This window comes from Microcaecilia unicolor, chromosome 3, assembly GCF_901765095.1.
Source record: "Microcaecilia unicolor chromosome 3, aMicUni1.1, whole genome shotgun sequence".
Classification (NCBI taxonomy): Eukaryota; Metazoa; Chordata; class Amphibia; order Gymnophiona; family Siphonopidae; genus Microcaecilia; species Microcaecilia unicolor.
The window spans coordinates 126,093,117-126,116,444 of record NC_044033.1 but is presented as its reverse complement, the minus strand read 5'-3'; the positions used below and the strand labels follow the sequence as shown (position 1 = coordinate 126,116,444).

The 23,328-nt window shown below is 40.7% G+C and overlaps 1 protein-coding gene across 1 annotated transcript in view; it reads left to right on the top strand.

Annotated features, from left to right (window-relative positions):
• Nucleotides 1-23,328, top strand: part of KIF16B (kinesin family member 16B) — a 382,671-nt gene that overhangs the window by 19,039 nt on the left and 340,304 nt on the right.

Genomic DNA, 23,328 nt, shown 5'->3' with positions numbered 1-23,328 from the left:
TCCAAGCATTCTTAAAATACAGTTTCATAACCGCTTTGAAATCATGTTCAAATACAAATGATACCAGTAATATGGCTCTGTCAGTAACATCTGATAGTGAATCTTCCAAGATCAAAGAAATCTCTCTTAAATCATTAAATTTCTCTTCTTTCTGACCCTACTTGAAGTCTTCAGTAGACTTTCCTAATGTCTTTTTTGTAGGCAAAAACATATATCTTGTTAACAGGGGGAATAAGCTGGGAAGAAATATTTTTAAACAGTTCCATTGGAAGGACTGCAACATGCCTTGGAAAGTTTAAGATCCTCAGATTCAAACTTCTGTTGTAATTTTCAATTTGTTCAATTTTCTGATGGATAACCAAATTATCTTTCATAATTGTTGTTATATTAACTTTTAGCATAGAAAAATATCAGTTGAAGATTTTCGTACATTGCTTCAATTTCTCCAGTGACTTAGAAAGCTGCCCACTGTAGAGACCAAATTCACAGTTTCCTGAGTCGATTTGGCAACTGAAGAGCTCAGCCTGCTAATTGCCTGCCAGAGGGTGTCCAGTGTAACCACCTTGGGAGGGTTCGATATTCCCTTCTCTTCAGGACTTGCAAACTCTGACGCGACTCCAGTAAGAGAACTGCTGTCACCATAGGCCCTGGGTGAGCGACTTCTGCAAGCCCAGGGCCCATCTTCTCTTCCCAGATCTAAGTGGGACATGGTGGTGCTTCAGTAAGATTCTGCTTGTATACTTATGAGACTACGCCACACTGGGATATTCTGAACAGTGAGTGGACAAGGTTCCTATTTCTTGCCTTCAGCTTGGATGCTGGGCAATTTGACTTTGGTCTTTTTGAAATCAAATGGACAAGGTTTCTATTTCTTGCCTTCAGCTTGGATGCTGGGCAATTTGACTTTGGTCTTTTTGAAATCAAATGGACAAGGTTTCTATTTCTTGCCTTCAGCTTGGATGCTGGGTAATTTGACATTGGTCTTTTTGAAATCAAATGGACAAGGTTTGTATTTCTTGCCTTCAGCTTGGATGCTGCGCAAGTTGACATTGGACATTTTGAAATCAAACGACCTGTGATGCAGGCATGCAGCCCATGTCAGGTCATTAATGTACAAGATCTGCATTGTGGAATAAAAGGACTTGTCCTGATCTTGAAGGCTCTTGGTGCTTTTTTTTGATGTTTTGTTCTGTTCTTTGAATCCTCTCTGCTGTTCTGTGGACGTTTAATGTGAGCAAGTGCAAAGTGATGCATGTAGGGAAAGAGGACCCCAAACTATAGCTACATGATGCAAGATACCATATTAGGAGTCACCGACCATATTAGGAGTCACCGACCAGGAAAAGGAGCTAGGTGTCGTCATTGATGATAAGTTGAAGCTCTCTGCTCAGTGTGCAACAGTGGACAAGAAAGCAAATTGAATGTTAGGCATTAGCAAAGGAATGGAAAGCAAAACTGAGAATGTTATAATGCCTTTGTATCGCTCCATGGTGCGACCGCACCTTTGAATGCTATGTGTATGTAGTTCTAGTCATCGCATCTCAAATAAAGATATAGTGGAATTAGAAAAGGTACAGAGAAGGGTGATGAAAATGATAAAGGGGATGGGACGACTTCCCTGTGAGGAAAGGCTAAAGCTGATAGAGCTCTTCAGTTTGGTGAAGAGGCAACTGACGGGAGATATTGAAAGAGGTCTATAAAATTAATGAATGGAATGGGTGGACGTGAATTGCTTGTTTACTCTTTCCAAAAATACTAGGACCAGGGGCATGCAATGAAGCTAGTAAATTTAAAACAAATCAGAGAAAATATTTCTTCACTCAACGTGTAATTAAACTCTGGAATTCATTGCCAGAAAATATGGTAAAAGTTAGCTTAGTGGGGTTTAAAAAAAGGTTTGGACAACTTTCTAAAAGAACAGTCCATAAGCCATTATTAAGATGGACTTGGGGGGAAATTCACTGCTTATTTCTAGGATAAGCAGCATAAAATCTATTTTACTGTTTTAGGATCTTGCCAGGTAATTGTAACCTGGATTGCTCACTGTTGGAAACAGGATACTGGGCTTGATGGACCTTTAGTCTGTCTCAGTATGGCAAACACTTATGTTCTAATATGTGGTAGATGTTAGGAAGGACCTGTGCTAGGCATCTGCCTAGGTTGGCAGCATTTGGGGGTGGCAGTACCTCCACATTCCCTGTACCCACAGTCCTACCTTTATGTGGACTCAGACTGAAGTTATAGTAAGGTTCTGTTCTGGTGCAGGGCCATCAAATACAGGCCTGCACTTAAGTTCTGCTATGTTTCACCAATAGGAACTTCTAATTAGCTAAAAGTTGGAAGTTTTAGCTGCTAATGCAATCTTCAGTGTAAAGTTATGTTGTAGGAGTTGGATGTAATGAAGTTTAGAGACTGGTCTTAGTTTAATTACAGAGAGGGACTTTATTGTACGATTGATGAAATAGAGAATATTGCTAGGCATCTCAACTTCCATTTTGTGGGTTAAAACTGCTGGACTCTTACCGAGAGAAATTTTAAAGAAATATACAATGAAAAGTTTGAACATTCAGAAGAATCCATACCACTTCTGAATAAGACACACTTTTTGGCAACTAGTAAAAGAGGAGGCGGTGTAGTTCAGTAGGGGGGTCTTTTACTAAAGATTAGCTTGAGTTATCTGCAGCAGGGCCCATCTTATTCCTATGGGCCCTGCTTCAGATAGCTCGAGCTAACCTTTAGTAAAGGACCCCATAGGTGTATAGTGTAGTGAAGCTGTAGTCTAATGGACAGCGGACTGAGAACTAGGGAAGCTAGGTTCAAATCCCACTGTGGCTTCTTGTAATCTTGACCACAGTGGGATTTGAACCTTCTAGGTCCTGTGCCTGGATGTAACTCTCTCCTTGATCTATAGTTGATGGGTCCAAGTATGGAGGAAACTAGTAGAGCCACCCATTTGGTCTTGTTTGTTTTTCTACAACACTTGGGCATTGGTTAGGAAGCTGTATTTCCGTAGGGCTACAGCACTGTTTTTGGGCAGAGCATCTGCTTTTTCACAGATGTTAAGGAAACACTGGAGCAACATAAAATATTCTTGACAATGCACCAGAATACTGGTGCTCTAGGCTCTTCTTTTGTACTATTTTCCCTGTGAATGTAGAGGGAATGACTCTGTTATCAAGTGCATATTCTTTGCACTGGAGCAGCTAAGAGTTGCTCTTGATAGTGAAAAGTTCATTAGATGGGTTATGCAGGACCAGGCTTGGAATCAGGAATTTTAGTAAGGTCTTTCTGGCCTATGAAAGGCAGTTCCCTAATATGGGTAGGGAAGCTTATTTATTTGTTTTAATTAATACAGTTTATATTGAAGCTTCATTATCTATCTATAGATTCCATATAAATGGTGATACAAATATTGGGTTTGTCCAGTCATGATTACTATAATATTGTTTATATTGGCTTGTCAAAGATCATGCTGTGTTTTTTGCAGATGGCGCTAAAATCTGCTAGTTGCCTGATTTCAGGCAGTAAGTTCAAGTATCCCTTACCTATAAAGCTGTGAACTGGTTGCCAATGGAATGTAGGATTAAGTATAAGATAAAGTTACTAATACTTCAAAGGGGGCATGGGGAAGCCCCTTTATAATTGAAGGTGTTCGTGAAGGTTATGTTTCTCTGTAATATCATTACTCACAGAAGGAAAACCTTGTAATGATAATTTCCTATTCCAAAGTGAGATTAGCTTCATTTCCAGTATGGGCTTTCTCGGTATATTGGTTACTTCAATTTGAATACTTTACTTGTGATTCTTTCTGCCAAAAGATTCTTTTTTTCTGAGGTATATGGGTAGAGTTATTAGTTTATTGTTTCTGTCTGTGTTGCTGTTGTTAGAGTATGTTACATTACATTATCTTTGTGTTATATTCCCCTCAACACCTTTAGAATAGGTTTGGACTGGATTACATTTCATAAAATAAGACCAGTGAGCACAAACTGGAAATTTACAATAATACTTACAATCTATCATACATGATTAATCTAACTAGAGAGTACATATTTTTTAAACAGAGTTGTTTCAAGAGATTTATGAAAATGTAATTAACCTGATGAAATAATCACAAAGGTAGGCAAGGAATTCTAGATTTTTGGCGCTTGATTGGAAAATAGAGCTGTAACATTTCTCTTAAAATGTACACCTTTACAGGAGGGTATAGGCAATCTTACCCCCCCCCCCCACCCCGGTTTACAAAGCCGCACTAGCGGCAACTGGTGTGCTAATGCCGACACAGCCCATTCACTTTGAATGGGCTGTGTTGGCAATTGTCACGCGGTAGCCACTATAGTGCCTTTGAAAATAGGGGGGTTAGACTGTTATGGGTGTTATACTTCAAAATCAGTACATTTATCAGCAGATGCATATAGCATGGAACCAAGCCCTTCAAGATCTTATGAACAAAACAGCAAAGCTTAAAGATAATCCGAACCTCCACTGGCAACTAGTAGAGCCTTTCATAGCATGAAGAAACTCTGTCAAATTTACCAAAACCACATATAAGGCGGATGTATTCTGGACAGTTCTAAGTTTTCTCAATAAATGTTTTGTACAGCCAAAATATATAATATTGCAGTAGTCGAGTTTTGTTAAGACTAAAGGCCCTATTTACTAAGCAGTGCTAAGGGCGCGCTAGTGTTTTTAGTGCATGCTGAACGCTATAGACACCCATAGGAATATGTGGGTATCTCTAGCATTTTAGGCACGCGTTAAAAATGCTAGCATGTTTTAATAAACGGGGCCCTAAGGCTTGTACTAGCAGCTGAAATTTCTCTTTAAAATATTTCCAAATACATCTTGTTATGCATGATCCAGAAACTTAAACTTTGTTTTTTTTAACCAATCCATTTATCTAGGACTGTCAGATTGTGATCCAGGATAACACCTAGGATTTTCAAGGACGATTCCAATCTGTAATTTACACTATTTAGTACTAGAGAAGATAGTTTCAATGAAATATCTTGGTTGTCAACCAAGAGAAACTTTGTTTTCTTACTGTTGTGTTTGAGGCGATTGTTAAAAAACCAAGTACAACAAGACAAAAAAAGTGAGGTAGACTTGGAGAGGATGTCAAAGTTTTAATGGTAAAAAGTGGTAAAACGACCCAACATGGCCGTGTTTCGGCACAAAGACCTACCTCGGGGGTCAAACAAATCTGCCAAAATGTTTTGAAAAGGCTGGTCTTCAAGAAGGTATTAAAATCCTGGTTGTTACAGCCTCTGTAACCTCATGAAAAAGATTTGCTGTGTGATGCAACTATGTTTAGCCGGGAAACCAGTGACGTAATGAATGCACCCAAGTGGCCATCTTCGTCATACAATTCTGTATTTGCAGAAATGCAGAACTTCAACTTCTATTAGAATTAAAATTGTAATATTGTCTACATACATAAAAACTTTATAACCCGCTGCTTCTAACTGGTAATCCAGTGAGGCCCCAAGAACATTGAGGAGTACCAGGGACAATGGGGAACCCTGAAGGACTCCACAAATGCATCCCGTTTCTCAGAATATACTCCCTCTCACTTTACTGAATAAGATCGTGTAGTGAGGAAGTCTCGGAACTGGTTCACGACATTTCCTATAATGCCTACGTTGTTTAAGATATTTAAAAGTAGAGTATGATACACAACATCAGATGCACTTGATAAGTCAAACTGCATTATAAGGGCCTTTTTTTCCTCACTCAACAGAGTATGTAGGTCAAATAAAGTACACAATAATGTGTCTGTACTAAAGTTAGATCAAAATCCCAATTGAGAATAATGCAGGATATTAAAATTATCCAAATACGGTATTGAGTTGTAACTATAGCTTCCATGACCTTAGCAAAGAATGGGATAGAAGCAACAGGTCTATAATTACTAACTATTTTTTAAATGGGAGTTAGAATAATATCACCCAAATAATATGGAAAAGAGCTTTGTACTAATGAAAGAGACAACCAGTCAAAAATGGTAAGTCTAAGTTGTAAAGAGACAGATTTCATATAAATCGTGGGACAGGAGTCTAGTTGACAGGTGTATTTTCAAAGCACTTAGACTTACAAAGTTCCATAGTAACCTATGGAACTTTATAAGTATAAGTGCTTTGAAAATGAGCCCCAGTGTGATTTAGCAAATTTACTGGTTAGATCATCTCAGTCCAACAAACTTATGAAAATCACCCCAAATCATGTCCATTGGAATATCATCTTTGCTAGATCTAGAAAGTTAAGATTCTTCCATCTGACTATTAATAAATTGTGTTCGAATGTTGAGTATCCTATACATAAAAAATTGTGCTAATTGATCCGCAGTGGGGGAGGGGTCATGAGTTACAGTTGTTACTTTTTCCACATCCAGCAACTTGTGGGCTATTGAGAAAAGATGTTTCATACACAAATGATCATTTCCTATGAAATTAGAAAAGTAAGCCGCCTTTGCCCGAGATCAAGCGCTTTTATGTAAGCTAACTGCTTTTCTCCATTTGATTTTTATCATCCAACCCTTTTCCATTCCACTGCCTTTCCAACTTTCTACAAGTTTTATTTTTTTAAAACAGCAGATGGGTTAGTGAATATCTCAAGGTGTTGTCCTCAATTTTACAAGCCAAAAGGAGTTAAATTAATCTAGTAAAGAGATCTTCTAACCAGAATTGTACAATATTCCCAAACCTCCTCCTTTTCTAACTCTCCTGGGAACAGACAAGAATTTATATTCTAATGGGCATATCTCATTTAGGAGAGGGTCATCATCTGTTCTCAGCCAGGTCTCAGTAAAGAAATATGAACCCTGGCATTTGAAGCTCAATCCAGTCCTTAAGAACAGAAGATTTATTACCTAATGATTTTATATTAATATCCTGGGACCGGAATTGATGAAAATTCAGCACAAGGTGTATGTACTAATTGCTTCAAATTCTATTTATGTTTGATAAAGCACTGGTTACCCCTATGAGATTACTTTTGTAGTCTGTTACCTGTCACTACTTCGATACTGTGAGGCAAGTAATCTTCACAGTTCAATAAATGTCTAGTAAGATAATAATTGAAAGGTAAAAGTTTGGAGATGATGCAAGGAACACTATTAAACATTCCCGTTGCAAATGAATAACTATACAAAGATCCCATAAGGAGTAAAAGTACAATAGCAAACCTAAAATACCCTATCTTAAATCGCATAAAAAACAGTATACACTCAAAATAACCAAATAAACTGAACCTTCCAAATCGACTAAAATATATAAAAATTCCATAAACATGCATTTAATGCATTCCAAAAACGCAGACCAAGATAAAAATCAGTCAGGCACAACAAAATACTCAAGACAACTCAGGTAACATAGTAGATGATGACAGAAAAAGACTTGCATGGTCCATCCAGTCTGCCCAACAAGATAAACTCATATGTGCTACTTTTTGTGAATACCTTACCTTGATTTGTATCTGCCATTTTCAGGGCACAGACCGTAGAAGTCTGCCCAGCACTAGCCCCGCCTCCCCCCACCGGCTCTGCCACCCACTCTCGGCTAAGCTTCTGAGGTTCCATTCCTTCTGAACGGGATTCCTTTATGTTTATCCCACGCACAAGTAGTGGATTCTAGCTCTCTGATGATTATCTTCACTTCAGAATCGGTGATTCTTATATATTGGGACTGATGATGTCATTTAATAGTGCCCTCCTGTTTTGATTGTCAACTCCTCCTACTTGTGGTCCGAGTAGCTTGTAATGTACTTCAGTTGCAATAAATCGTTACTGGTATGCAACAAATATACATCCTAAAAGGCAAGAGCTAATATCAGGTATAATCTGCATAAATAAGTAGAGGAGTTTGTCGCTCTTCCAGTTGAACAAAACGTCAATATCCAAATAGCCTAGTCAAGTCCTCAACAATAAGTTAGTTTTGTCTTTCTGTGAATTGTTATATTCTATGTTTCTTTAGGATGCTGAGAATGTTTATTTCCCCAGAATGGTGAGTTATAAATTACTACTCTAAAACCTGTGATATGAATCCAGGAGGTAACTCCATACCAGTAAATGTTTATGATCAGATGGGCCTACCAAATATAAAAATGTATTTCAAATTGATCACTGTTTCACCAATATAACTGTGTTTCATTTTTACTGGCGTACAGTAAGTCGTCATGCCCTTGTATGTTTTCCACATTTAGCTGTCTAAAACAATACATTTAAAAAATTCACAGCATGCTGTTCACTTACAACCTGAAAGCACAGTTATTGAATTATTTAAAAATTAGTTAATAATAAGAAACGTAAGTTTAATTGTATTGACTTTTCATGCTCCATTACTCAAAACTTGGTGGAAGCTCTTTGCAGCAATAATAGCTATGGGATGGTGCAGGTTTTGCTCATTTCTTTTTTGGCAGAATAGTTCATGCTCTTTCAGACTGCAGAATTCAAGTCTTGCTGCAGGTTTTCTATTGTGTTAAGGCCTGGGTATTCACTTTCATCTTGCTGAACCACTCCATTGTTTTTGCTTTATGTTTGGGATCACTATCCTGCTGAAAAGTGAATCTACTCCCCAGACTTGGGTAAATGGCAGACTGAAACAGGTTTTCCTCCAAGACCTGTTCATAATTTGCACTAAAAATGCAATATCCACAAAGGGAACAGGGCAAATTTCAAAAAATAATTCAAACAACCCTGCTCAACTTGCTGACATACATGTGATGACTACAAAAAATCAGCACAAACGAGAGAAAAAGAAAAAAAGACAAAAAAAAAAAAAAAAGAAAAGAAGAAACAGGTCAGTGATAGTTGCTACTGTAGTCCCTGTTATTGGGACTTTGTTTTGGAGGGGGCGTTTATCTTTGAGGCTTCACTCCTTGCCTTTTTCTTTTTTTTTTGCACTTTATTTGGTTTTGTGTCATGGTTTTATGAATGCAGACTGATAAAAATATAAATAATAATAAATGTAACAAGTTTATTAAAACAAAACCCAGAGGTGATTAAAACAATACCCGACGTGGCCACATTTCGCCCTCAGGCTGCGTCAGGGGTACAACTACAAAATGAAACAATAAAAACATAGACATCAAATCATCATATATAAATCATATACATGTATAAGAACAATTTCTCAGAATTTTCATTATGTGATTATAAAAAATTTAAAAAAACCATAAAACCAACATTTAAATTATATTGAGCAAAAGCACAACAGTTTGCATTATTCATATAACTCAAAATGAAATAAAAACAAAATAAAATCAAATCTCATGTATTTAACCAAAAGTAGTTAAAAAAAACAATTATATATATATATAAAAATTACTACATATAAATCTCAATAATAAAAAAGAAATCATTAACAGATAAATATGAGTTCATAAATATAACACTAGAAAAGGAAAATTAAAACTTATACATGGAGAGGTGTCTAATATTTACTCAGTGTAACATGCATGTATATCTTAATATAATAAGTACATACCCCCCCAACCTCCCTTGCCCCTGTATGGCTACACTGCCCATACATAGCTCGCTATGGCCCTGCTTTACTGCAAGGAGATAGTTACCACAATTAGGGGCCAAAAGCAGGAGATATGGGCAGGTTCTCGTAAATGAAACGTGAAGTCATGGGAAAAGATCAAGTAGCATGTGTATTTAATTGATGAAAAGTAAACCCTGCCGAGATTCAAACTGTTAGATCATAAATGGAATCTATTGGCTGCAGGAGCCCACAAAAACTTTCTCTGTGTTAGTAGACTAAGTGAAAGCTGAGCCTTGCTTCTACTAAGAGTTGGATTTAGTGAAAGACCTCTTGTATATATAAACCTATCTCTAGTAAAGACTATTTGAGTGACAGTATATTTTTGCGAATGTGATTTATTCATGCCTATCGCCGATTTAAAAGTGATTTGAAGTAACAATGATATTCTGCAGGAAGGGCAGTGTGACAGTGTGAGAACTCTTGTCCTTATGTTTTTATGCTGATGCCTCTGTCCAGTCTCCAGTGGCCTGTCACAATGAATTGATTTGCAGGCCATACTTACACTAAATAATTGTAGCACTGGCATATGACTCAATATTGGCATTGTAATATTCTTGATCTTTTTGCAGTCAGTTCTGCTTAGTTTTGTTGGTGGCTATTTGTCCTTCCTCATTAATCAAATAATAGTTCCTCATTTTATTTAAAGCTGAAGCCTGACAAATGCTCATTGTTTCAGGATATATTTGGAACAATAGTCAACCTGTTTAGGTATGCAGTGGAAGAGAAGAATGAGGTTAAGCAATCTAAAATTCCCCTGTGAGTTTTAAAAGGAAAGCACCAAAATCAAGAAAATACAAAGAATACATAAATCTTGTTTGACAGTAAGCATTGTAATTCTGAGCCAGACCAAGTGGTGCATTGAGCTTAGCATCTTGTCTCTGACAGTGGCCAGTTGAAATTACTTTGAAGTACTTAACATATCTTAATGCTGCTCATTCCAGATGTGGCAGTAATCAAGTTAGTATGTCTGTCGAGCATATTTAATGTAAGATATTCAATTTCAGATGTGTTTTTATGATTTACAGTTCAATTGTATTCAGAATATAATTGTGTGGACCCCTCCCCCCCGGAGGTGCAGAATAGTTATACTATGTTGTGATCCCCATTTGGAGTCCCAACCCAGAGTTTGGGAAGCTCTGCCATAGAGAGTACTTTGGTTGAAGCGCATATAAAGCTTAAATAAACCCAGCCAAAACCTTGGTTTTGGGGGTTGATTCCCTTAATGTATTAAGGTGTTTTTTTTCTTTTAGATTTGCTTTCCCTAGTAAATGGAGTGGTTGTTATGTGCTAAGAGTACAAACCGGCCAGGAGCAGAGGCGTAGCCAGGTTTTGATCTCAGGGGGAGCAGACTTTTATAAAATAGGCGCCGGTTGGTGTCAGCTGCATAGCAGTGTCTGTGTTGTTGCTCAGGGGCTGATTAATACAGTCTGTCTCTGTTGCATCCTGCCTACAAGGAAACAGTAAGTTAGATCAAGAAGCAGGACGCAGAAGAGATCCCTGGACTGGCCAGAGCAGGCAACCTGTCTTCTTAACTACAAAGTAAAAATATTCAAATCGTTATCATCACCTCAGGAATAGCACACACATTCCTTCCACTGCTAGACACCTTGTTTAAATCAGATGGGCGTTTGTGTGGTGATTCTACAGGATGTGAAGAACACTAGTCCTGAGCATTTTTATTTTAGGTGACAAGGGCCACCAAAGGCGGCCCTTGCCCCAGAGCCTACTTTCAAATAGGGTTAGACATTTTGTGAAATAACACAAACCCCTGCAAAAAGACACCCAAAACTTATACTGAAAACTTACCACACCATAACAGCCCTAATGCACCTACAAAAAGACAGTGCTATAAATATTACAGTGGGACCTAGAGAAGTGTTTCCCTAAGTGGTCCTGGAGTACCCCCTTGCCATTGAGATCTTCAGGCTATCCACAATGAATCTGTATGAAAAAGATTTGCATGTAATGGAGGCAGTATATACAAATCAATGTTTAGCATATTTATTATGGATAGCCTGAAAACCTGACTGGCAAGGGGTTACTCCAGGACCAACTTGGGAAACACAGGGCTAGAACAGAAAACTTACCACACCATAACAGCCCTAACCCACCTATGAACAGACAGTGCTATGTATATTACACTGGGCTCTAGGGCACCAGTTAGCTACTATTGGGAAACTGGAACAAACTGCACACATTCCTACACAGATGCTACGTGCTAGCAGAATCCTTCACCTCAGGCACACATGCAGAACATGGACAGATCCTCATCTATATAACATAAGAGTAGCAATACTGGGTCAGACCAATGGTCCATCTAGCCAAGTATCCTGTTTCCAACAGTGGCCAACCCAGGTCACAAGCACCTGGCAGAAACTCAAATTGTGACAATATTCCAATCTAATACAGAATAGGGAGCCACAAAAAAAAATAAAAAAATAAAACAAAACATGAATTAGGTTGAAACAAAACAGAATAATCCATTTGTGTACCTAAAAGGTAAACTACAAAACAGATGAAAATGTGATTTCATATGCCCCAATGAAAGGAGAGTTTAATTCTACTTTCATTTAATTTCAATATATTCTATTTTCCCATGCCAGATTACTACAACAGCAACAAAAAAAAAATCCTTCATCCTCCACCTTTTAGGACACTGTCCAGCTTATTTTCGAAAGAGAAAAACGCCTATAGTGCGACCTAAATCGGGAGACAGACGTTTGTCTCGCAAAGGCACCCAAATTGGTATAATTGAAAGCCGATTTTGGGCGTTTCCAACTGCACTCCATCGCGGAAACGAATAAAGTTGACGGGGGCGTGTCGGAGGCGTGGTGGAGGCGGAACTGGGGTGTGGTTATCACCCGAGGAGAGATGGGTGTCTTTAGCTGATAATCGAAAAAAAAGGCGTTTTTACCGTGATTTTGGGTCACTTTTTTGGACCCTTTTTTTCACGAACAAGTCCCAAAAAAGTGCCCTAACTGCCCAGATGACCACTGGAGGGAATCGGGGATGACCTCCCCGGACTCCCCCAGTGCTCACTAACCCCCTCCCACCAAAAAAAACCCACTTTAAAACTTTTTTCCCAGCCTGTATGCCAGCCTCAAATGCCGTACCCACCTCCATGACAGCAGAATGTGTTCGATCCTGTCACAGCCTTTCCCTGGGTCAGATGTGGCTCTCGGGTGCAGTACACAGGGTCACATCAGCATTGCATTGTGGTGGGTGTAGGGTATTGGGCTCCGTGATTTCGTTAGCTTGTGTTACAGTCTCACAATGTTGGTAGTTGGTAGGCTCTTCTCCCATGGTGCTTTTCCCCCTGTCTACTAGGTCAGCGTGTGCCCTGTTGTGTTTCCTGTTGTAGTCCATGCGGTAGTGGCCATTTTTGTAAGCCAGTTTTAGTTCCCTTTCCTGTGTTAGCCACGTTAGACAACTTAGTTCTTCCCTTGAATGTGGCTGAATGAGGGCATTGTACAGCATTCTGCCAGTTCTGACCTACTGCTCATCTCAGTACCAGGGAGACTCATTGCCAGTGGGGCACAACCTCTGATCTGCAGTTAACTGTGAGTAAAGGCGGTTATTCCAATAAAGGACGTTTTCGTAGAGATTAGTCTTCAGGTGTCAACTGGTGTGCCAAGGTTATATAGCAGCAACCAGTCCTAGAGGCCTGCGTGTATGCAGGTCCTTGGAGCACTTTTAGTGGGTACCGCAATGCACTTCAGCCAGGTGGCCCCAGGCCCATCCCCCCCCCCCACCTGTAACACTTGTGCTCCAAAACCCACTGTACCCACATGTAGGTGTCCCCTTCACCCCTAAGAGCTATGGTAGTGTTGTACATTTGTGGGTTTTGGGAGGGTGGTTGGGTGTTCAGCACCCTTGGTAAGGGAGCTATGCATGTGGGAGCTTTTTCTGAAGTCCACCGCACTGATGTAGGGTGCCCAGTTGGTGTCCTGGCATATCAGGGGGGGGCGAGTGTACTACTAATCGTGGCCCCTCCCACGACCAAATGGCTCTGATTAGGACGTTTTTGAGCTGGGCGTTTTTAGTTTCCATTATCGCTAAACAAAACAAACGCCCAGCTCAAAAACGTCCATTTTTTTGAAAATACGGTTCGGCCCGCCCCTTCACGGACCCGTTCTCGGAGATAAACGCCCATGGAGATAGGCGTTTCCGTTCGATTATGCCCCTCCACGTATCCTGCTAGATAGTGATGGCACAAGCGAAGCAAGTTTGGGCCAATGAAGACTACCTCAAAATAACCTGTTCCTTAGCTGGGCCCTAGAAATACCATATTAAAATGCGACCATACCATGCCTCTGTGGCTATGTTCCACAAATATTAAACGATTAACTGGATTTCTTGACTAGGGACACAAACATACACTTATTTATTCAATACCACAATTCCTCATGTACAGTCACAAAACAACTTTTTAGGGTGGATAGTATTCCTTTTATTATCAACCAAATAAAGAGTTTTTAGTTTTGACACAGTATAAGTCATCCCAAGAACAAAATATAAGAAAACCAATGGACTGCATTAGGGATTTGTAACCCATTTATGTTTAAGCAAAAGTGATCTGCATGAAACAAAATATTTATTTTTATTTTGACTTATAAAACCACCTGTCCCTGAACGTGTTCAAAACAGAATAATCCATTTGTGTACCTAAAAGTTAAACTACAAAACAGATGAAAATGTAATTTCATGTGCCCCAATGAAAGGAGAGTTTAATTCTACTTCCATTTAATTTCAATATATTCTATCTTCCTATGGCAGAGATTACAACAGTTAAGATGATGAACCCATCAGAAAACAGGATAGCCTCACTGAAATCTGGATATATGTATTGTAAAGACGCACAGTGAAGAAAACTCAAACTACAGCGTTTATAATTGCAGTTTCTACTAGCTACAATAATTTTTGAAGCTGTTTTAGTGATATTCAATTGTTACTACATGTATTTATTTATTACATTTGTACCCTGCGCTTTCCCACTCCAAAGCAGGTTCAATGCGGCTTACATAGTAAGGCAACTGTTACCATATTTATCATGGCAGCAAGCAGGTTTACCAAAAAGTCATAGTGCCCCTATACAACTGCAGGTATGTTGAAGGACAACTGAGAAAATTCAGATCAGTCCCACCAGCTAAATACATTAAATATGTACAGCATAAGTCATCACAATGATTTTGTAGTAACGCTGCAGTTTTGGGAGAGGTTGGTTGCATAGCCCTGGAGCAGGAGAATAAGAAAAACATTCAAATCCCTAGGAAAAAAATAATAGGGCACAAGAATAAAACATCTCACTGCGGAAAAAAAATATCATGGAAAATAATTGTAGTGTCAGGCAAAGAGGAGAAACTCAAACATTAAAAAATTATTTATTCATAGAAAAGATGACAAACAGAATATCCATAAAAGAAAAAACAATAGTGAAATTTAAAGTGTGGGATAAGCATGGAGAGCTCAAATTACTAAGAAATAGGTACTAGAACACACTGTAGTGCTGGATGTGCTTGACTTGCCATATCCTCCAGTTTTCAGACCAAAGCATTCTAAAGATCTCAATAAGATGGATACCAAAGCCATTACTGCCGATTGAAAATTTTGGCCAGAACTTGCTGATGTGCCTAACAGCACAAGTAGAGAACCAAGTTTAAGCAAGGGTAAGTAAATAAAATTACAAAAACATAAAATGATTAGGCTTTATGATGAAACTGGAGAAACTAAATTAGTATAATAGCCTTTATCTGCCAACTTCAGAGATGTGGCATTGATAGACTAAAGTACAAATCATTTCGCCCGATCTGTACAATTTACTAAACTTTTGGGCCACATGCACCATTTATCCCATAAGAGACATTTAATCGGATAAAAAAAAAAGTATCACCTACAGCTTGCTCAGACTTAGGATCCCCCATACTCATAAGCACAAAATGGTACCCCCCCCCCCTTCGAGTAACCCATTTAACCAACGGACCAATTTGTAATTCATAACATAAAACGTATCATCAAATTTCACAAGGAAGGCAGCTCTGCTCTGAGAGGGTGGGAGAAGCCTTTCTTACCCAGGTGAGACATTTGGATAACCTCATTGTCCCTGCCATAGTTATAGATGACCACCCCGCTGGCGCCGTTCCTGACGGCGTTCAGGATCTTCTGGGTGAAGGTGCAGCCACCGCGGGGCCCCCGCTGGATGAGGAGAGAGCGGGCTGAAGAGAGGGAGGTGGGATGGGGGGGGGGGTGGAGAAGGGAGAAAAATCACAGTCAGCTGTTTGCTAGCGTCCGGGCCTCACCTCAGCGCATCCCGCCCATTCTAAGCAACTTCCTGTTTTGCGCAGAGGTGGGACACGTCTGAGGAGAGCTCCCGACGCTGGCAAATACCTGACTGTATCAATCGCCAGTGCCGGAGGGAGAAGATTTCAGGACAGTAAAGACGATCACGCGCTGCAGACGGGAGAGAGAGCGGGCAGGGGAAGAGACAGGAGAACAGATGTAAGACTCGCGCGGGAGGGGGGAGAGAGAGATTTTGCGGGCATAGGCGCCACTTTTTCAGAATATCTGTTTAGGGGAGCGACCGCTCCCCCTGCGCCCCACCTAGCTACGCCACTGGCCAGGAGGCAGGCTAGCTAAGTCCTGTGATCGGCGTTGGGCAGGCTGGTGACCTGCATTGAATATCTTTTTTTTTTTCCTGGCTGTTTTAAACTTAACTGACCAAGTTAATATTCAGAGCTGGCCGGTAGACAGGACTGCTATTTAGGTAGTTCTGTTTAGCTGCTAAACGTAGCTGGTGATGCGCTGACTATTCGCTCGATACAGCCGGTTAACCGCTAAGTGGTAATATTTAGCAAAGATAACCAGCTATCTCGTGCTGAATATTAGTGCTTAATTGGTTAAGTGCTATTTAACCGGCCAGGAATGGCTCCTGGCCAGTTAAATAGCGCCGAACTTCGGCTGGAATACATAATTTTGGGTTGTTAGAGACCTATTTTTGACTGGGATTTGCAAACTGTAGCTATCTCAAGACATTGTTTTACTCATCTAATTTGATTGGTCAGTGAAACCCTATTAGGGCTTTTTAATTCATTCCCTATTTGCAAGCAGTCCTCCTCAAAACTTTACAAAGATGCAACTTGTGCATAATGGACTAGACACCCAAATTTGGATGCAGAAGAAATAATAGCTAAGTGATATTCTATAAACGGTGCTCCGAGTTGGGTGCCATTCATAGAATAGTGCTTGGCACCAAAATCCATACCCAGTTTTGGGTGCGAGGATTTACACCAGCTGAAACCTGATGTAAATCCTAGCACCTAAATTAGGCACAGATGTGCTATATTCTGTACCACAGTGTGCAAATTCTAGGAATGCCCTGACCTGGCCATGACCAATGCCCCCTTTTTGGATCCACATGTAAGAATTTATGTGCACACCTTTTTAGAATACCGACTAGGAAGATGTGCGCATAAATCCAAATTATTGCCAGTTAGCACCAATAATTGTTGCCTGTTATTGGCAATTAACCTTTCACTTGTCAATTTTAAGTTGCACACGCAATTATGGCATACACCCGATGGGCGCCATATATAGAATCTAGTGAAATGAGGCTATAAGGATATTAATGGGCATCTCTTTCTGTGTGAACTTCGTTGGCTTTCATTTTTCTAAACCGTCTCGGTGTTAATTATCCAGAATTGGCCAACTCTTCCCGAAGAATCCTAAGTTTAAGGGGTTGTGTGGCCAGTAACCCTTCATTATGTAAAATCTACTAAACTAAAACAGGAGAAATGCATTTTGGGCCAGAGTCGGTAAATGGTACACAAACCAGCTTATTTTCGAAAGAGAAGATCGGCCATCTTCTGACACATATCGGGAGATGTCCGGCCATCTCTCAAGGCCAGCGAAATCGGCATAATCGAAAGACGATTTTGGCTGGCCTCAACTGCAGTCCGTCGTGGAGCCGGACAAACTTAAAGGGGGCGTGTCGGAAGGGTACAGAAGGTGGGACGGGGGCGTGCTTAAGAGATGGCCGGCTTCGCCCGATAATGGAAAAAAGAAAGCTGGCCCTGACGAGCATTTGGCCGACTTTACTTGGTCCCTTTTTTTTTCACGACCAAGCCTCGAAAAGGTGCCCCAACTGACCAGATGACCACCGGAGGGAATCGGGGATGACCTCCCTTTACTCCCCCAGTGGTCACCAACCCCCTCCCACCAAAAACAAAAATAAAAAACATTTTTTTGCCAGCCTCTATGCCAGCCTGAAATGTCATACCCAGCTCCCTGACAGCAGTATGCAGGTCCCTGGAGCAGTTTTTAGTGGGTGCAGTGCACTTCAGGCAGGTGGACCCAGGCCCATCCCCCCACCTGTTACACTTGTGGTGGTAAATGGGAGCCCTCCAACCCCCCCCCCCAAAAAAACCCCCAACTGTAACCACATGTAGGTGCCCCCCTTCACCCATAAGGGCTATGGTAATGGTGTAGAGTTTGGGGGGTGGCTCAGCACCCAAGGTAAGGGAGCTATGCACCTAGAAGCTATTTTAATGTTTTTTTTTAATTTTTAGAAGTGCCCCCTAGGGTGCCCGGTTGGTGTCCTGGCATGTCCTGCTTGCTGATGAAAAAAGTGTTAATTTTCATAAACAGGTTAACAATCCCTCCTACCTCTCCAAGAGTTGCATTTCTTTTTTGAGCCGAGGAGGTGGTGGTATAATATCAGTACAGTGGAAGATTGGGACTAATACAGGAACAGTGACAAAATCCTCTTTAGCTGGGATGGCCAATAACTACTGATATCTATCTGAATTGGAGTGATGCAGCAGCAGGAGGGATAGAGGCATAAGAGAAATGGATGACAGGAGGCAGAGAGAGAGAGAGATAAACTAGTGAGGTATGGGTGTGACTGAGAAAAGATTTGATGAGATTTGGAGAGAAAGAGAAGGAGGGGGATAGGATGAGGGTTTGAGGAGAGGGAGGGATATTTGTATTTTAGATTTGATTACTATCCTTTTCCAAAGGCTGAGTTCAAGGCAAGTTACAATCATGTACATATGTTAATTCCCTGATCAAGTGGACATTATATTTTAGATTTTTCCTTAGGCAGGCGGGTGAAGATCTATCATATCTCCCCTCAGCCATCTTTTCTCCAAGCTGACGAGCCCTAGCTGCTTTGCTTTTCCTCATAGGGAAGTCGTCCCACCCCCTTTATCATTTTTATCGCTCTTCTCTGTACCTTTTCTAATTCCACTATATATATCTTTTTTGAGATGTGTGACCAGAATTGCACACAGTATTCGAGGTGCAGTAGCACCATGGAGTGATACAAAGGCATTGTAATGTCCTCATTTCTGTTTTCCATTCCTTTCCTAATAATACCTAACATTCTATTTGCTTTCTTAGCCGCCGCCGAACACTTTGTATTAAACTAAAGAAAGAACAGTCATTTCTCTGTAACAGCTTTAAACATTAAACATGCACCATCTGTTGGCCAAACTAGAGAATACACTTCAAAAAATAATACAGTTTACAGGCTTACAAACCCACTGTTTTGTCACAACCCGTCTTGGTACTAGACTTCTGTCTGCATCTTAGTATTATAGAGTTGTTAAGGTACTGGGGATATCAGATCAATATAAAGAGCCTTAAGATTGTATGGTAGAATGTGTAATTTATGTAGTGTTTGTTTCTCAGAAACGAATTAAATATAATTAGACTCTAATTAAAACTCTCCTCTTGTTGCCATAATTATAATTATATATATAAAACTCACCCTCAACGTTCTATTGGCTGCTGACGTCACTGAAGCCAAGGTTCGTATGTTCGAAGCTCTGAAGCCTCGAAAATCACAGTCTCTGGGCCCCGCCCTCGCGTCAAATGTTATGACGTTGAGGGCGGAGGCGGAGCAATTCACCCACATCGACGACGGGTGGGGGGGGGGGGGGAGCCACAGGAAAGCCTTGCTAGCGCCCGTTTCATTGGCTCCAGAAACGGGCCTTTTTTTACTAGTTGACTATAAATGAAGAGTTGAGCTAGGGGTAGGTGGGTAGGGGGTTGGGAATGAAGACTGAACTAGGCCCTGCTATGCCTTCTAGAGTGTCTGTTAATTTTGTGGCAGAAAATTTAAGTTTTAAAACTGAGGAAAAGGGTATGGAGACTTGTTAATGAAGTTTGCTTCTTTTTTTTTTTAAATTCTAACTGTGCTTATCAATAACCTACAATTCCTCTTTTAAACCCAATCTTTAAGTTACCAAGCATAGAGCAAAATAGTGTTACTTGCCCAGAGAAATGTCCTCTTCTTTCAGAACTTCCCTAGTCCTTGTATCTTTGGAAAGAATAAACAAGTGATTCACGTCTATCTGGTCCATTCTAGTGAGTACTTTATAGACCTCTACAATATCTTCCCTAGGCCATCTCTTCTCCAAGCTGAAGAACCCTAGCCTTTTTAGCCTTTCTTCATAGGGACATCGTCCCATCCCCTTTAAAATTTTTATCGCCCTTCTTTGTACATTTCTAATTGAACTATATCTTTTTTAAGATGCTGTAACCAAAATTGCACACAATTTTTGAGGTGCGATTACACCATGGAGTGATACAAAGGCGTTATAATATTCTCAGTTTTGTTCTCCATTCCTTTCTTAATTCGTAACATTTCATTTGTTTCTTAGATGCTGCTGCTCACTGAGTAGAAGGTTTCAACATATCGTCAATGACAATACCTAAATCCTTTTCTTTGGTGTGACTCCTAATGTGGAACTTTGTATCACATAGCTATAGTTTGGATTCTTCTTCCCTACATGCATCATTTTGCAGTTGCTCACATTCCATTTGTATGCTTAGTCGCCCAGTCTCATAAGGTCCTCTTGCAAATTTTCACAATCCTCTTTTGATTTAACAACTTTGAATAACTTTCTATCGTTAGCAAATGTAATCACCTCACTCATTATTCCTGTTTCCAGATCATTTATAAATATGTTAAAAAGCAAAGGTCCTAGCACAGAATCCCGGGGAGCCCCACGATTTACCCTTCTCTATTCAGAATATTGACCATTCAACCCTACTGTCTTTTCTGTCTTTTAATCCACAAAAGGACTCTGCCTCCTATCCCATGACTTTCTAATTTTCTCAATAGTCATTCATAAGGTACTTTGTCAAATGCTTTCTGAAAATCCACATATACAATATCCACAAGCTCACCTTTAGCCATATGTTTATTCATCCCTTCAAAGAAATGTAGCATATTGGTGAGGCAAAATTTTTCTTTGCTAAATCCATGTTGTTTTTGTCCCATTAATTCATGCCTATGTGTATGTTCAGTAATTGTCTCCACCATTTTGCCTGGCATTGGCGTTGGATTCATCAGTCTATAAGTTGCTGGGCCATTTGTGGAATCCTTTTTAAAGATTGGTATTACATTGGCCACCCTCAAATCTTCTGGAACCACACTTTTTTTTGAAAGATAAACTACATATTACTAATAATAATAGCTCTGCAAGTTCATTTTTTTAAAATATATTTTAAGTCCAACCTACAGTGACCTACTTAACATATACTTTATACTCATATTATTGTCATTTAATCTCTGTTCTTTCCATTACACACCTGTGCCTTTGTTTAAACAGCCACAGCCCGAGTGTTATCAACAAGGAGCTGTACTTCATGACCCACCTGTCTCTGAGCTGCTAGGGCTTCACATTTCCTGTTAGCAAAATCAAAACACTGTGTGGCAGAGCTGAGTGTATGGGAATTTCGGGCTGGAGGGTCTTGCATGGCCAACCCCCCCCCCCCCCCCCCCCCCCCAATTAGTCCCCTTATCTTCTAACTCCTTTTACTCTTTTATCATATCTATATGTTTCATCTTTGCTTATACCCTATGCTGTCTATTTAAATGTTTTGTTGTGAATTGTGTTGACGTAATGTAGCATATTATTTGAATATTTTTACTGCTGTACTTGTTTATGTCTTATGTTTGACTTATTCTTGCTGTACACCGCCTTGAGTGAATTCCTTCAAAAAGATGGTAAATAAATCCTAATAAATAAATTTGTACAAAGCATATACAAAATAGAGAAAAGGAGAAAATACAAAGAAAAAGAACTACTGATTTCTATTTGTGTATCAAAGATATTTATGTATTTAATTTAGTTGCGGAGATCTCCGCTTTGTGTAAGAATCCCACATCTTATGAAAGGCTATTATTGCCTGACCATTTTTTGTGCTGTAAGCTTTGACATTAGACAAAGTCTAGTTTACATAAAATTTCTTCCTGTGTTGTTGTGTAATTTTGTTTCCAGTATTGCGCTCTTAGTTTAGTAGTTACAAACAAGTGGGTGGCAAATCTATGTGTCAGCACAATGGCCACAGAAGGCTTAAAATGTAGTATACAGCAATCTGCTGTTAGAGGATAAATTATATTTTCCTTGTCATCAAGCAGATGAAGCCATTACGTATGGGTTATGTCCATCAACCAGCAGGGGAGATAGAGAGCACTCAAACTTTCACAGTGCCCTCTTGGCCAGCTAGCTCCACTGCCTCTCCAGTATTCTCTATCTCCCCTAGCAGGGTGGCTGCAGCTTGTTCGAGCTCCAGAAAAATCTGCCGGGAGGTGGTTCCTGGCTTGCCAGTTGTTAACCGGGGTGTTGGAGGCTATAGCAGCCTCACTTTAAAGGCACATAGGTTAGCCCTTTCCCTGCCTTACCCATACCTCCGTGGATGTGGACATATTGCCTTGCTTTCCCTGTCCTTACCCACCAACAGTGGATGCAGGCATATAGGTTCGCCCTTTCCCTGCCTTTCCCACTCATCTGAGCCTCCGGAGTCTTCAATACCTCTGCTTTCCTCACAGCTTAAAAAAAAAAAAAAGTCGCGTCGCGTTTTTAAACGCAGAGACGTTGGAACAGAGGTTTTTGACCTGATTTTCAGCAGGATCGTAGTTGTACACTAGATCCTTTGAGGTAAGAGTGTTTTCCAACTCCTCCGGGGTGGGCCCGCGATCGGGGCGATTTTGGCGCGAAACCGCCATCTTGGATTTTATCGCCGTTTTTCAGCAATGGCTGCGGACAATATAAAGCGCTGTTCCACTTGTGGCAAGCGCAAATCAGCAGCAGGGCTCTGTAAATCGTGCTGTATTGGCGTAGGAGCCGGCCCGAGCATGGCGAGCGATGTTTCTTCCCGCTCTGAGCTGGCAGCGGGTGCCATTTTGCTTACACCACATGGCGCGGCCTCCGTGGACACGGAGAGACCTGAGCCGGGTGGGGCACCTCGAGATGAGGTTATTTCAGGAGTGGCTAGCACCGGACAGGATTTGGGTGCCCAGGGTGAGAATTTCTCCCCGGATTTTGTGCTTTTGCTGCATAAAGCATACATGATGAAAAGAGCCCTTCCTCAAGGGTCGCCTGAGGCTCCTCTGATTGCCCCCCCGATGGATTCTGGCCTGGGACTGCCCAGTGAGGTTTTTTTCCCCGGATGCTTGGCCTAAAGATAAGCGCAGAAGGGTTAATTCCCCTTCAGATTGTGGTGCACCTTCCCCCCCCCCCCCCCCCCCCCCCCCCCGTGGTCGGGGTGTGAGGATTCGGAGAACTCTGACAGACGTTCTTGGTCTGAGGAACCAGAGTCAGGTGCGGATTTACCACAGGATCTGGATGATCCCTCCGCGGTGAGGATTTTCCACCGTGATGAGCTGCCAGCGCTTATTTCAGATACCCTGCAGGCCCTCTCGATTGAAGATCCTGACAGTGGCATGGCCTCCTCGGGTAATCCCAGGATGGCTAGTACCAAGAAAGCTGCTCGGGCCTTC